Here is a 14,998-nt window from a genome sequence, read left to right on the forward strand (position 1 = left end):
GAAATAGTCAAATTGCCTGTCCAATGTCCACATAAACTATTAGAGCTAAGTCAACAGGTTTTATCAAGCACTTACTCTCTGACCAGCACCAAAAAGGTTTTAAGAGAGACAAAAAAGAGCCAGAAATCTTTACTACTTGCAGATAAAAAGACTTGGCATTCATAATCTTTGAAAAACTACTTATATGGTAAATATAAAATTAGTGTCAGGTTATGTAATGCAGACACTAAGTGCTACAGCCATTCTGAGAATGAAGGTTCTGCCTTAAAATGAAATAAATGGAAATACAATCCCAAATCTCAGGCAATAGCTACCTTACTTTTGATTCTTGTTCATATTCAGAGATACTACTACTCTACAAAGAAAGAATGTTAACCTAGGAAGATGTCACTGGAATCTGTCAACTACATATACAGACAATATAAATTCAATTTTTTGTGATATTTCCATTTTCTTAGGGGTTACTTATAGAAGATATTTCCTCTGATTAGAAAGAAGGAAGGTAGGACATTCTTCTGTCTATGTAAAGTCCCCAGAATTAGATTTAGATAAATAAAATATTTGCATTCTTAGTCACAACATGATTCCAACATGGTATTTCCCCAGTCTTCTTTATTCGTGCAACATCAGACTATGTGAGGCTCCTTGAGCCTTAAGTTCACATTCATACAACCCAATCTGGGTAGGGACTGTAAGGTGTCAGGATATTGACCATTCATGTCATTATATTCTTACACACACACTTTCCCAAGAAAAATTTTCATGGAACAGGTCATTAACAATGTATCTCTCACTCTCAGCACTTCACAACATGACTGAAATATATGGCAGGCACTCCTGCCTTGAATAAGAGGAAAAGGAAGAATTTTATTTTATTCATTTTTAAGATCTCAAATAATTAGTTTTTACTAACTTCAGATAATTCATTATAATCTGAGACACTGTTAATGCCTATTGTTAATAATCCCTGCTATGACTTTCTTCCAATTATCCCTTGGCCAATTTGTTCACAGTAGATCACAGACCACCTTAATCTGTCCAAGACTGAAAGGCTCCCTGGGATGCAGAACTTTTGGTGCTAAGATCTGGATAGCCCAAGGCAAACCAGGATGATTAATCACTTTTGTTCATAGTAATACACAATTTTACCCATCTGTAATGACTGTATAATATAATCTGCTTTTTATACTAAACATTTTTCATAAATACTTTTCCTTGTTGATATATAATTTTCATAAGTATTAGTTTTAGTTGCAACTTAGCCTTCATTAGATCAATGTGGAAGTTACCATTCCTCTAAAACTAGGTACTTAGGGTATTTCCAAATTTTGGGTTTTGGGGGGTTTTTTTGCAAATCACTTTTGGTGCTGCAGAAACCTTGAGAAATATATATATTTCCTCTTCTCATTATTCAAAATGTGGCTTCACACTTCAAGCTTAGTCAAAGTCTGTCAGAGGCTTAAACATAAGAGTTAACACTATACAACTCTTAGAAGAAAACATATGTGTCAACTTCCACACCTTGGATTACACAATGGTGTTTTAGGTATGACACCAAAAACATAAGCAAACAAAGGAAAAAATCATCAATATTAAAACTTTTTTTGCTTCAAAGGACACTATAATGAAAGTGAAAATACAACCCACAGAGGGGAGAAGATAGTTGCACATTATGTAACTGATAAGGGTCTAGTGTCCATAATGTATAAAGAAACCTTACAAATCAACAATAAAAAGACAAGTCAATTAAAAAATTGGCAAAAAATCTGAATATATATTTCTCCAAATATACAAATGGTCAATAAACACATGAAAAGAAGATCAATGTCATTAATCACTAGGGAAATGGAAATCAAAACCACGATGAGTACCACTTCACACTCATGGGGATGGCTATAATCAAAAAGAAAGTAATAGGACTTCTGGTCAAGATGGGGGCATAAGTAGACACACTTCAGCTCTTTTTGCAACAATGGAAAGAATTGCAGCCAGATCTCAAAACAAATAATATCCAGGACCATAAAAAAATTAGCTTTATGGGAGTCCAACAACCAAGGATTTAAAGAAGCCACTTTCATCTAGTCAGGTAGGAGGGGTGGAATTATGGAGACAGGCAGAGAGGCACAGAGATACAGAGTGGAGTGGAGAGGTAGCAGTGGTGATGGAATGGATATGGTGGATAAACATATGGTGGATAAAAAATTGGGAGGGATACCTCGGTAGCATGCGATCCCAGACCCAGGCCAGCCTACACAGCTCAGGGTTTCAGCACCAGGAAGATAAATCCCCAGTGGGGGTTGGGGTGGTGGAAGAAACTGCCAGATTTTCAGGACACTCAGCTTCAAGGACCCACATTAGACTGTATGCAAACCCACTCACTCTGGGATTCACCACCAGGGCAACATCTGGAAGTGGGTGAAGTGAATAGAAAAGGGGTGAGTACCAGGCTCCAGAAGTGGGTGAAATGAATAGAAAAGGGGTGAGTACCAGGCTCCAGAATCCAGGCAGCATCACTGTCCCCTCTCTAAGCCCTCCTCCACATAGAGCCACAAAGTAGTGAAGTGGCTACCCCATCCTGGCGATTACCTAAGACTACCCCACACTATTTACAGGTGCCTTGTCTACAATAGGCCATGCTAATGAAACAGGGAGTCAAAGCAGCTCTACCTAATACACAGAAACAAACACAGGGAGGCTGCCAAATTGAGGAGACAAAGAAATATGGCCCAGATGAAAGAACAGGACAAAACCCCAGAAAAAGAGCTAAACAAAATGGAGATAACCAACCTGTCAGATGCAGAGTTCAAAACACTGGTGATCAGGATGCTCAAAGAATTCACTGAGTACAGCAACAACATAAAGGAAGAAATGAAGTTTACACTAAATGAAATAAAGAAAAATCTACAGGGAACCATCAGTGGTGGGGAAGAAGCCAGGATTCAAATCAATGATTTGGAACATAAGGAAGAAATAAACATTCAGCAAGAACAGAAAGAAGAAACAAGAATTTAAAAAAACAACAACATAGTATAAAGACCCTCTGGAACATCTCCAAATGTACCAACATCCAAATCATGGGGGTGCCAGAAAGGGAAGAGGAAGAGCAAGAAATTGAAAACTTATTTGAAAAAATAATGAAGGAGAACTGCCCTAATTTGGCAAAGGAAATAGACCTCCAGAAAGTCCAGGAAGCTCAGAGTCCCAAAGAGGTTGGACCCAAGGAAGCACACACCAAGGCACATCATAATTATATTAACCCAGATTAAAAATAAGGAAAGAATCTTCAAAGCATAAAGAGAAAAGGAGACAGTTACCTATAAAGGAGTGCCCATAAGACTGTCAGCTGATTTCTCAAAAGTAACCTTACAGGCAAGAAGGGGCTGGAAAGAAATATTTGAAGTCATGAAAGGCAAGGACCTACATCCAAGAATACTCTCTCCAGCAAAGCTATCATTTAGAAAGAAAGGGCAGATAAAGTGCTTCCAAAATAGGTTCAAGTTAAAGGAGTTCATCACCAGGCCCCTATTATATGAAATGTTAAAAGGACTTATCTAAGAAAACGATGATCAAAAATATGAACAATAAAATGACAACAAACTCACAACTATCAACAACTGAACCTAAAAATACAAAAACAAAAATGAACTAAGCAAACAACTAGAACAGGAACAGATTCACAGAAATGGAGATCACCTGGAGAGTTATCAGCAGGGAGGTGGAGAGGGGAGAATGAGGTAAAAGGTACAAAGAATAAGCAGCATAAATGGTAGGTATATAATAGACAAGGGGGGGTTAAGAATAGTATAGGAAATGTAGAAGCCAAAGAACTGATATGTATGAATCATGGACATGAACTAAGAAGCAGGAATGCAGGTGGGAAGGGGGTGCAAGGTGGAGGGGAATAAAGTGAGGGGGAGCAATGGGTCAACTGTAATAGCATAATCAAAAAAAATTAAAAAAGAAGCATAACTGATAGGTACAAAATAGATAAAGGGATGTTAAGAAAAGTATAGGAAATGGAGAAGCCTTTGGACTTATGTGCACAACCCATGGACATGAACTAAGGTGGGAGGATTGCTGGAGGGAAGGGGAGTACCAGGTGGAGAGGGGCAAAGGGGGAAAAATTGGGACAAGTGTAATAGCACAAACAAAAAAATATGTTTTTTTAAAAAGAGTTAATCTCCAAATTATTAATAAATGTAAAAAATAAACAAAACCAAAAAATAAAGTTATGGTTGTTGGTGAGGTTTTGGAGAAGTTGGCACCCTCATAAACTGCTAGTGGTGATGAAAGTTGGTGTAGCTGCTGTAAAGAATTGTTTGGGCATTCCTCAATAAGCTAAACATAAGTCACTACAAGACTCAGTAGCCCACTAGTAGATATATATACTCAAGAGGATTGAAAACATGCATGTGATCACAGTCTCTTTTATACAAATGATCATAGCAGAATTATCCATAATAGCCAAAAGTGGAAACAACCCCAAAGTGTATCAACTGATGAATAGATAAAGACAGTGTGGCATACCCATACAATGAAAGTATTCAGCCATCAAAAGGAATGATGAACTGGTACATGTCACAACATGGGTGAACCTTGAAAATATCATGTTAAGCACAAGAAGCCAGATTCAAAAATCCATATATGTTTCCATTTATGGAAAATAATCATAATAAGTAAATTCATAGAAACAGAAAGTAGATCAGTGGTTGCCAGAGGTTAGTGGGCGTGGGAAGGAAAGTGAGGAATGACTGCTAACTGATTCAGGTTTCCTTTGGGGGTGATGAAAATATTCTGAAATTATATAATGGTGATAGTTGCATAACTTTGTGAATATACTCAAAACAATTTAAAAGGGTTGGTTTTATGGTGTATGAATTACATTTCAATAAAGATAATTTAAAAAGAGAGAACCAGTGATATAAGACAGCCAGAAAGGACTAGATAATGGTGAAGTGCCCTAGTGACAAGCACAAAATAATTGCTCAATTATATTACAGGATAGGAGAGAGCTCTCCTATAATATTACAATGAAGGCTAGAATGTTATAAGAAAATCTCATGGAATAGGGGCATTTGAGTTGATCCTTAGAGAAGAGGCAGAAATTATCTAGTAAAAGGAAAAGGAAAGACTATTTCAGGTAGAGGCAGCATTACCTATACAGAATGAAAACAAAGCATTCTGGTTGTGTGCAGGGGCACTAACGGAATAACCTGGATGGATCTCAGTTAAACCACAGTGTTATCAGACTTAAGAGAATAGAGAAAGCCAAGGACCATACTTTGCAGTGTCTTCAATGCCTATGGCAACTAGCCTTTAATTCATAAACGTTAGAAAATTATTAGAGGTGTTTGAGTAGAGAAGTAAGAAATTATAATATAATCAGCCACACATCACTTTATTTCATGGTTTCCATTTCAAAATAAAAGAAAGCTTATACTGAAAAAATAGTCCAGAAAATAAGTGAGACAAGAGTAAATAAGAAACTAGATATGAATTAAAGGTTAGAAAGAAGAAGGTTATATTTTAGAGATATTTTGGGGTAAACAGGACTCAATGGATATGAAGGAGTTTATTATATATAAAGAGGGAAAAGAGTAAGAAATCAAAAACATCGCTCAGGTTTGAGTTTGGAAAATGGGGAGTGGGGCAGGAGAGAGATAGGAAAGCTGAGAAGGAAGAAGCACGGGAATTGGATCATGAGCTCTGATTGGACCGGTCTATAATTTTACAGTGTAGATTCAAGATTCATTGTGATATGTGTTGCAAATACCTTGAAATGATAGCTGGAAAGTCAGATGAGAGAACAGGACTGAACATACAATAGTGTGAAGTATTCACATAAAATTGATAGAGTTATAGGAATGAATGAGAGCTCTCAGGGGAGGGCAACGCTTAGTAAGGAATGACTTGGTTGTCAGAGAAAGTGAAGTCAGTGAGGATGAAATGGAGGATGTCTGATCAAATAAGGGGGGGACTTGGAGAGCGGTCTGTCTTGGAAGCTAAGGAAGATGAGTGTCTCAAAGGGCAAGGAGGCAGCTGGGCAGTGTTGTTTAGAAATCCCAAAGAATCAGAGTTGAGTAGAGGTCACCAGATTGAGCAGTTAGGAGTCACTGAAAGCACTCGGAGAAACAAGTTTAGAAAAGCACTAAAGAGAGAAGACAAACAGCAATTCAGTAAAAAATGGAACGTGACATGAAAACATTTGAACTGGGAGAGCAGATTCTGCTTTGGGTCTTTTTGGTCATAAAAGGAAGGAGAGAGATGATTCAGCGATTTGAATGAGAAGATCAGGGCAAGAAATTATCCATCATGGTTGGTGGTATAAAACATTTAGGCTCAGACAGGTACAAGGCTACATTCATTTAAGAAATCCAAATATTTATTGAGCACCTTCCATGGCTTGGTACTGTTCCGAGTGATGAGCATACAAGGCCAGGCAAAAGTAGATCTACAGTTGTTCATAGACAAAAAGTTTATTCTTATGTTATTATTTATTCATTATTGTATTATTTTTCATATGAACAGCTGTGAAGCTACTTTTGCTCTACCCTGTATAAGCATTGAACAACACAGACAAAAATGCCTGCCTTTGTGAAGTCTACATCATTCCGACGCATTAATCTCCTGCCACTCGTCAAAAGGATGTTGCCAAGTTTGGCCTCTTTTGTTCCCTTAAGAGCTGCGGTTTCTTGTATCACTTCCAACTTACTGACATTCTAACAACTTACTGACAACTGCGTGTGACTTTTACAACGTTCTTGATCATCAAACCAGTATTTTCCCAGCTTTGGCAGGAACCACCACTGAAGCCAGCATGACAGAAACAAATTTGTGGACTGCGGCATCAATGAGAAGAGCAATCTTACTCGACGAACTAGATGAGATCAAGCAAGAGAGAAGGAGCTGGTTCCAACACGGCAAAAACCTCTCCGTGGGTCAGTGACTCTGACACCATCTTCCATCAGCTTCTGCGGTGAAAGAGCTGCCCAGAGATCTAGTCACAACTCTCTGTGCTTTTCTCTTCGTAGGAAATGAAACCTGTAAAAGTTATGCTTTTGCATTTTGCAGGAAACAGCTGCAGTGAACCTAAGTGTATGACAGGAACAATCCAAGTCACAAGATGGTAGAAAACTTTGTTAAAACTTATTATAGAGTCCCCCGCTGCAATTTTTTTCTTTTTAAGTTTACATGAATTGTGTGCTACATAATGATGTGTTGAACTGCATCCAGGATGTATTATTTGCAGACCTTTTATTTACCAATGTGGAATGGCAATGGATTCTTTTAAACTCTTTCTCTTTCCTAAAGCCTCTTGGAAATTTTATCAGTAGGAAATCTCTGACATAGACAAATTTGGAAAGGAGTATCATTGAATGGGGTACAACTGGAATGGATTTAAGCTAAACTGAGTTTCATGCAGGCATTTTAGTATTAAAAGTAGCTAGGGTGTGTGACATTTTTTAAACCACTCTCTTTCAGCTACAGCTGTACCCTGCGATCACCTGGTTAAGGGCAGGAGGGCACGGTTAAGACTCCTGACACCTAAGTGCCAGCCCAGGGATTCTACCAATTGTCCTGGGGTCAGCTTGGGCATAGGATAAAAAAAAAACAACAACTCACAGTGGCCCTGACTGGTGTGATTCAGTGGGTTGGGCATTTGTCCCCAAAAAGAAAGGTTGTGGGTTCCATTCTCAGTCAGGGCACACGACTGGGTTGCAGGCTGGGTCCCTGGAGGGCGGCATGCGAGAGGCAACAGCAAATAATCAATGCTTTCCTCCCACTCTAAAAATAAATAAATAAAATACTTTCAAAAGTCAAAAAAATAAAAACTCCTACAGTGATTCTAATGTGCATCAGGTTGAGGACTATTCTAAATTCTTTCTATGAAATCTAAATAGTTAAGATAAAGTAATGTAGGCAACTAGTTATCACTTTAAATAGCTTCTGAGATATACTTTTGATTTGTAAAGACAGTATTTCAAAACTTGGGAAAAAGGACAGGGAAAAAAACAACAACATAAAACAGGCCTTTTCTGATCGCTTCATTTCACCTTGCTCTCTAGACACTCCCTCCAGCTTCGTTTTAATTCTTTGCCTGGCACACTAGTTACAATCTGGTGTTTCTAACATTTGTTTGTTTGTTTGTTTCTCTTTCCCAGAATACAAGTTTCTGAGTGCTGGAACTTGCCCATTGTGTCTTGTCTATCACTGGTGCTCCTCTACCTAGAAGAGCATGTGGCACATATTAGGTCCTCAACCAACATTTATTGAACAATGATGGTGAAAATCAGTTCTGTGTATGTTACTTGTATTTATAGTAATGGATAGGCATATTCTTTTCTCTATATAACATTGATAGGTTTCATGTGTATGTTATCTTATTTTAATAGTTGCATAATAGTCCATTGCTAGAAATGCCAAAATTGTTTTACCCATTTACCCTGTGGGTAAACACTAAAGTTGACTCTGACTGTGTATCTCTCTACCTGTCTATCTCTACGTATATGTCTGATCTATTAAAATATGAGCATTCAGTTTCATTCTTCTTTTATCTCTTTACTGGACAAGTTTACAGTTTACATTACAAGTGAAATGTAAAGTGAAATATCGAATCAAAGGGATTTCAATATTTTCTTTTTGTGTCAATTTTTTAAATATAGTTTGCAGTTAAGATTCTCAGTCCCGCGAAAAGATAAGTGTATCCTGGTCACTAAATTTAGAGTAACTTTAATAAATTACCACTCTCTCTTACACATCCTCTTTCTTAATTCATTAAGCAGAAAATTATATGTAATTTCAATAATTTTCCATTGCTAGTGAAATGAAACAGCATTCTAATAAATTTCTTTTTATATTCTTTTCTTATTTTCTGTCCACTAAATGCAATTTACCTTTGTTTTTATTTTTACTAAATTAATAATATCAAGTATTTAAAACATAGTGGAAATATAAGACACACCAAACCACAAAATCCAGTGTGGAATAAAGCAGTCTGCCCTTCCTTCCTTCCTTCCTTCCTTCCTTCCTTCCTTCCTTCCTTCCTTCCCTCCCTCCCTCCCTCCCTCCCTAAGAGAAAGACACTGCATATAGTGTATAAGCTTGCCAAGCTAAGCTACTTTTCTTAATAGGAGAAATGAGAATTGGTTTTTTTGTTTGTTTGTTTGTTTTTGCTATTCAACAAGCAGAGAATGGGGTGGCTCCGAAGAGATTTTACATGCATTCAGAGGTTAAGATGAAAGCAAAAAGGTGATCTTCTTAATGAAAGGAGGTAATATGAAGGATAGATGAGACATCCAGAGGCAAATGACCCCACCCCTTGCTTAGGCCTAGGTGCAAAGCAGTCCAGGGGATGATTCTCTCAAGTGTATGTTTCAACCATCAGGGCAGGAACGAGAACAAAGAGCAAGCAGACAGCGATGGCAAGAAAGAGTAATGCTTATCTGCACCTGAGACCCCTCTTCACAAGGCATCTCAGTGTAGAATATGCCCACATGCTAGTGGACCAAAGCAAGAGGAAACTGATTTAAATTAATACAAGAAATACACTGATGTAAATTAGAGGGAGAGGAACTACCTCTTGTTAAATATACACCATGTGACAAGCATTAGGGTGGAAATATTGTATCCAGCATATTAATTATGCCTCACCTCAACCCCATGGAAGTTGGTGTGATTCCATTTGACAGATGGAAAAATGCAGTTTAAAGAAATGCCACTTCCCAAGGTCACACAGATAGTAAGTGGGAGCTGGCATTCACCTTTCAACCTAACTACAAATTGTTCATCTTTTCTCCAACTGCCTCTCTTAAGACTAAAAAGGGAAAATCTCTGACCTCATCAAAAGATACACCATTTTCTATTAAATCTATAATTCAAGACCCAAACAGACATACTATACAAGCACTGTTATAAGATTCCCAACTATTTGTCACTTTCTAAGGTTCCAGTGTCAGGGGAGAAGCAGAAGGACACATTTTCCTTGCTTCTCCAAGGTTCCAAAGTAACTCCTTGCTATTTCAGAGGAAGAATAGAAGTGTAATTATCCCAAACATGCATGAAGTTAAAAAAAAAGGCAAATATTAACCATGAAAGACATCTGGTGGTTAAAAAAAAAAAGGCAAAAATTAACCATGAAGGACATCTGGTGGTTAAAAAGAAAGGCAAAGACTAACCATGAAGGACATCTGGTGGTTAAAAAAAAGGCAAAGACTAACCATGAAGGACATCTGGTGGTCAAATCTGTCACCATTGTGTCATGATTGCTTCTCTGGACCATACTTGCCACCAGAGACCAATACGCAAGCTCAGACACCATACAGGACTTCCAAGCCTTTGTTTGCCTCCCTGCCTCGTTGGCTTGTCATGACCTACATCTGACCCGGTTCCCTGCAGGCACCCTGCTTCAGTACATGGGTTGAATCCAGACACACCTGCACACAGACGCTCTGCCACTTCCTGTGTGATCTCTATCAGATTGCTCCTCACTTGGGGATGCAGTTTCTCCATGTATAATGAAATCTACTGCAGGATTTCTGAAAGAAACAGAATTCAGGTGAAGCTACAAAGGGCCCAATAAATGGCACATGATTTTATTTCCTAGCCAGTTCTAACTTGACAAGGCATATACTACCATCATTTGACTACCAATGATTGAGGTTTAGAGTTTCTGTCCATAGACATTCTAGGAAGCCTAGCCCTTTTGGCTCTCTTCCTCCTGTCTTTATTCTGACCCAATTTATATGACTGGGCCTTGGTTTCTGTACTGGGCTCTCCAGCCTAAATAGACTATTCCTTGACACTTCCCTGTCTAGAGCATTGGATCTGACTCTCTGTGCCTCTAGCTTCAGGTTGGAGCCTGTTTGGCAAACAGGAACCCGCGATGACTGACACAGGCTGGTGCTCCTCAAACTGCGGACCACAGACCAATGCTGGAATGTGCCTTTATACGTGAACAAACCCATGAAAAGATAAATACAGCAGATAAAAGTAAAACATGTAGGGACTCTCACCTTACTGAACCATTACACTGATATAGACCACACTGGCTGTTCAAACTTGTGTAGCAAGTTGCATGTGGTACAAGCACCATATGGATCAAGCCCTTTAGGTCCATATGACAACATGTGGTATGTTAAGGTTGAAGGAAAGTACACTAGGAAGTACCTTTAAAGATGAATCCCTTTTTTGAGAACATAGGTCTTAGCCAATAAGAAAATGTTTGCATACTTGCAATTAAAAAATGAATATAGGTGAGTGCAAAACCAAGTAAGTAGATGTGTGATTAAAATAAGAAGAAAATAGAAATTTAGAAAAGAAAAAAGATGGATTAAATTGACAGGTATAATCAAGAAGAGGTCGTGGAAAAGGTGGAGCTGAGCTGAGCCCTAGGAGAGGCCATACTAAATAGTTAAGACATGGGCTCTATAGTAAATTAGCTGTATTAAATCTCTTAATATGCCCCTCAGTAATTGTGTGACCTTGGATACTGCTATGGTCTGAATGGTGAGACTCTCATGAATGGGATTAGTGCTTTATCAAAGAGGTTCCTGAAAGACCCCTAGCCCTTCAGCCATGTGAGGACACAGCGAGAAGGTGTTGTCTATAAACCAGGAAGAGGGACTTCACCAGAAAGTGACCATGCTGGTGCCTTGAACATGGACTTCCCAGCCCGCAGAACTGTGGGCAATAAATCTCTGTTGTTTATCAGCTACCTAGTCTGTAGTACTTTGTTACAGCAGCCTCAACAAACTAAGATAGATAACTACTCTCTTTATGTCTCTGTATCTGCATCCAGTTGATGGGAGGATTACAAGAAAAAATGAATGTATTTATAATATTATTAAGCATATAGTTAATGCCCAATATGTTATTTTCTCTTCACTAATACTTTCATGATGACAGGGATTACCCAAGCAGAGAATCAGTCCATTTGAAAAAAGCTATCAAAGTCACAATTAAAGTGTTTTCTTTTAAGTGTCTCTGAGAGGTTCTCAGAAGGTGTGGGCTTAAGCAGTAGCACATTCTGAAAAACTCTCCTTAGGCCAAATCTGCAATCCTCCCCAAATTCCTCAAACAAGACCTTATGCTTATAAGGTTCTGGCTTAGTGTATGTGACAGTCCCACTGGCCCCACTCTTGTGGTACAGGTATGCCTGAATGACAGCCAGGGATCTTGGCAGAGTTGACAATAAGTAACCAGCAGTGAATATAGCAATGTTTCAGGGGTGCCTGAAAATGAGAAGCAAATTAAAAATTCCTTTTTTTCAGACAAAAATGCATAGACACAGACAACAATATGGCAGTTGTCAGAGAGGAAGGGGATGGGTGGGAAGTAGTAAAGGGAAAAGGGGTCAAATATTTGGTGACAGAAGGAGATGTGACTTCGGGTGGTAAACATGCAATGTTTACAGATGATGTGTTATAGAACTGTATGCTTGAAACCTATATAATTATGTTAACCAATGTCACCTTAATAAATTTAACTTAAAAAGACTTAAAAATTAGTGTCCATCCAATATATCTATAGAATATGAGTTCTGCCTTTCTCAGTCTAAACCACTTCTGAAATATTTATTGTTGTGGACATAAACTGATTTTGACTCCCCAGTACCCATCTCCTCATTGCTCTTCTGATACCCAAATCCCTGATTTACTTGGGGAAATGATCCTCTATGAATTAAGTCATTCTTAAAAATGATTTACCCCTGGAGTTTTCAGTTACATGAACCAATAAAAATCCTTTTTTGCCAAAAAAATAAATAAAAAGAAAATAAAATGCCTGTTTTCTTTTTTTCAGGCAATCATGATTGGACTGATGCACATTGGTTTCAGAATTACTTTGAATTAATGAGCATCACTGATGGATCAGTTCCTAATGTTCTTGAATAAGGAAAGTCTTCTGGCATTTCAAAGAAAGTCCAAAATTAATTCACATTCCATGAAAATAAACAGCTGACCATAGCAGAGAAATAATCATGGAGCAAGTTCATTACGAGCAGTAGCACATTTGATGAGTCAGGGACTTTTTGAAGCCTGCGTGAGGTCTCCTGAATAGTCAGGATTTCAGTGTGTTTATCCCTGATCTCAGCTGTCTGAGAAAGGAATTTCAGCCGTGCTGATTATCTTCTCTCGCTCGCAGGTCTGCAAAACTAGTACCGCAGCCCACTTTGCCAGCTGAGCAATCAGCAACACCAACAGGGTGAGTTGGATCTCTTCTCTGTGGAGTGTTCTGAATACATGCTGGAGAAATACAGACCGGAGTGTCAGCTAAGTCCTACTGTGGGCTTCCCAAGGTGCTCTTTGTCCTTGATTCTGATTGGGACCTGGGGATGGGGTGGGGGTTTGGGAAACTGGATAGAATTGTAATAACAATACTGCTGTTTTATTTATTCCTTTTAGTCTGTCCCGTTAATTCCAAACATATATGCAACCAGGGTCTTCCTCAGCTCCTCCTAGAAATGATGGCCACTGAGCTCATGCCACTAGGTATTAAAGAAGAAAGAGCATCATGCAATCTCGTGAAGTGAAACTAGTCTGCAGGAGGTTAAGAAGTTGGCCTCTACTGTTCCTGATGGTTGCTAATCTTTAAAGACTCTGTTTGAGATTTGTCCTTGGTTTGCTACTAATGATAATCATGTGCATCTCCCTGCTACTGTTTCCTCCTACACACCGCTACCACACATCGACATGGGTGAAGGACCAGAGGACTGAAAATAACTCTAACAACCTCAAAGTTAAAAATTTCCTGTTAACCTTACTCTTTCTTCAATGAAATATTACTAAGAACAGAAGCCTTTTTTGGTATATTTTAAAATTTTATTTTGGGTTTGACGGTGTTGTAGAGCAATAGCTCTGGCAAAAGCAGAATGATACAATTTCTCTGTTGATGATTTCAAATCACCCGGGTATCTGTCAGGGTGCCCAAGTCACTAGAGAGTTCCCTTACTCATCCCTGTTCTGTTCAGAAAGCCAAAACCCAGTTGCCCTTGTTGGAGGTCATACTATTTTGTACATTAATATAATCAAACATCTTGCCTTTTGGATATCTGCAGAGCTTTGTTATTTACAAAGTATTTTCATGTGCATTAAATTCATTTACAATTGGGGTAATAGCAGGACAAGGATGATAAATCAGAGGGTTTTTACTGGGGGTTTGGCTTTTTCATTCTTGAAATGGGAGATATGTGGGCATGTTTAAAAGCCAACGAGAACAATCCAGGTAAGAGTGATGTTGAATATATTAGAGATAAGGGATGAATGGCCATGGAAGTTTAAAAAAAAATTAAGTGCGTATATGAAGGGCACGACCAAAGTCATGAGGAAGGGTGGCTTATCTACATAACAGAAAGGAAGATGTTGTTGCAGACACCAGTCGGGGTGCAGGGATGGTAATGAGTAGTGCGGGAGGCTCCCATTCAGTGGCTAGTGTCATCCCTGTCGGAGGAGAAGGGAGGCCGTGCTCAAGGGGAGGGGTGTCATGGGTCAAGTCAGAATACTGAGCAGAAAGGGTAATGTTGGGAGAGTTACGGAAGTAGGGAATTAACTGATCAGAGAAACAGGGGAGGGCTGCCATGGTGCACTGAGAGCGCAGCTGAGGGGGTGACCACAAATTTACCTACAAACTGCTTCAGCACCCTTTGTCTGCTCAGCGGTATATCCAGATGAAGCGCCTATGTGATTTTATCCAGGGTTATGGGCTTTGCTAGAAGGGATGACAAAATACCAGGAAGGCAAAAAGCTTAGGCTACTGTCAAAGTAGTACTAAAAAGATAGACTGTGAAATTAAACCTGGTAAGGAATTAAAGATACTGTTTGCTTAAATTTTTCTATGTTTTTTCCACTTCCTCATCCACCTCAGATCTGATTCTTGTGTATCTTTCAGCTGCTACCTCTGCTTCTTTACACATCTCTTCTCTCTCTCTCTCTCTCTCTTTCTTTGTACTGTTGTTCAAATACAGTTGTAGACATCTCTTCATAAACGTGATTTCAGCCTCTGC

This window comes from Phyllostomus discolor, chromosome 6 (genome assembly GCF_004126475.2).
Source record: "Phyllostomus discolor isolate MPI-MPIP mPhyDis1 chromosome 6, mPhyDis1.pri.v3, whole genome shotgun sequence".
Taxonomy (NCBI): domain Eukaryota; kingdom Metazoa; phylum Chordata; class Mammalia; order Chiroptera; family Phyllostomidae; genus Phyllostomus; species Phyllostomus discolor.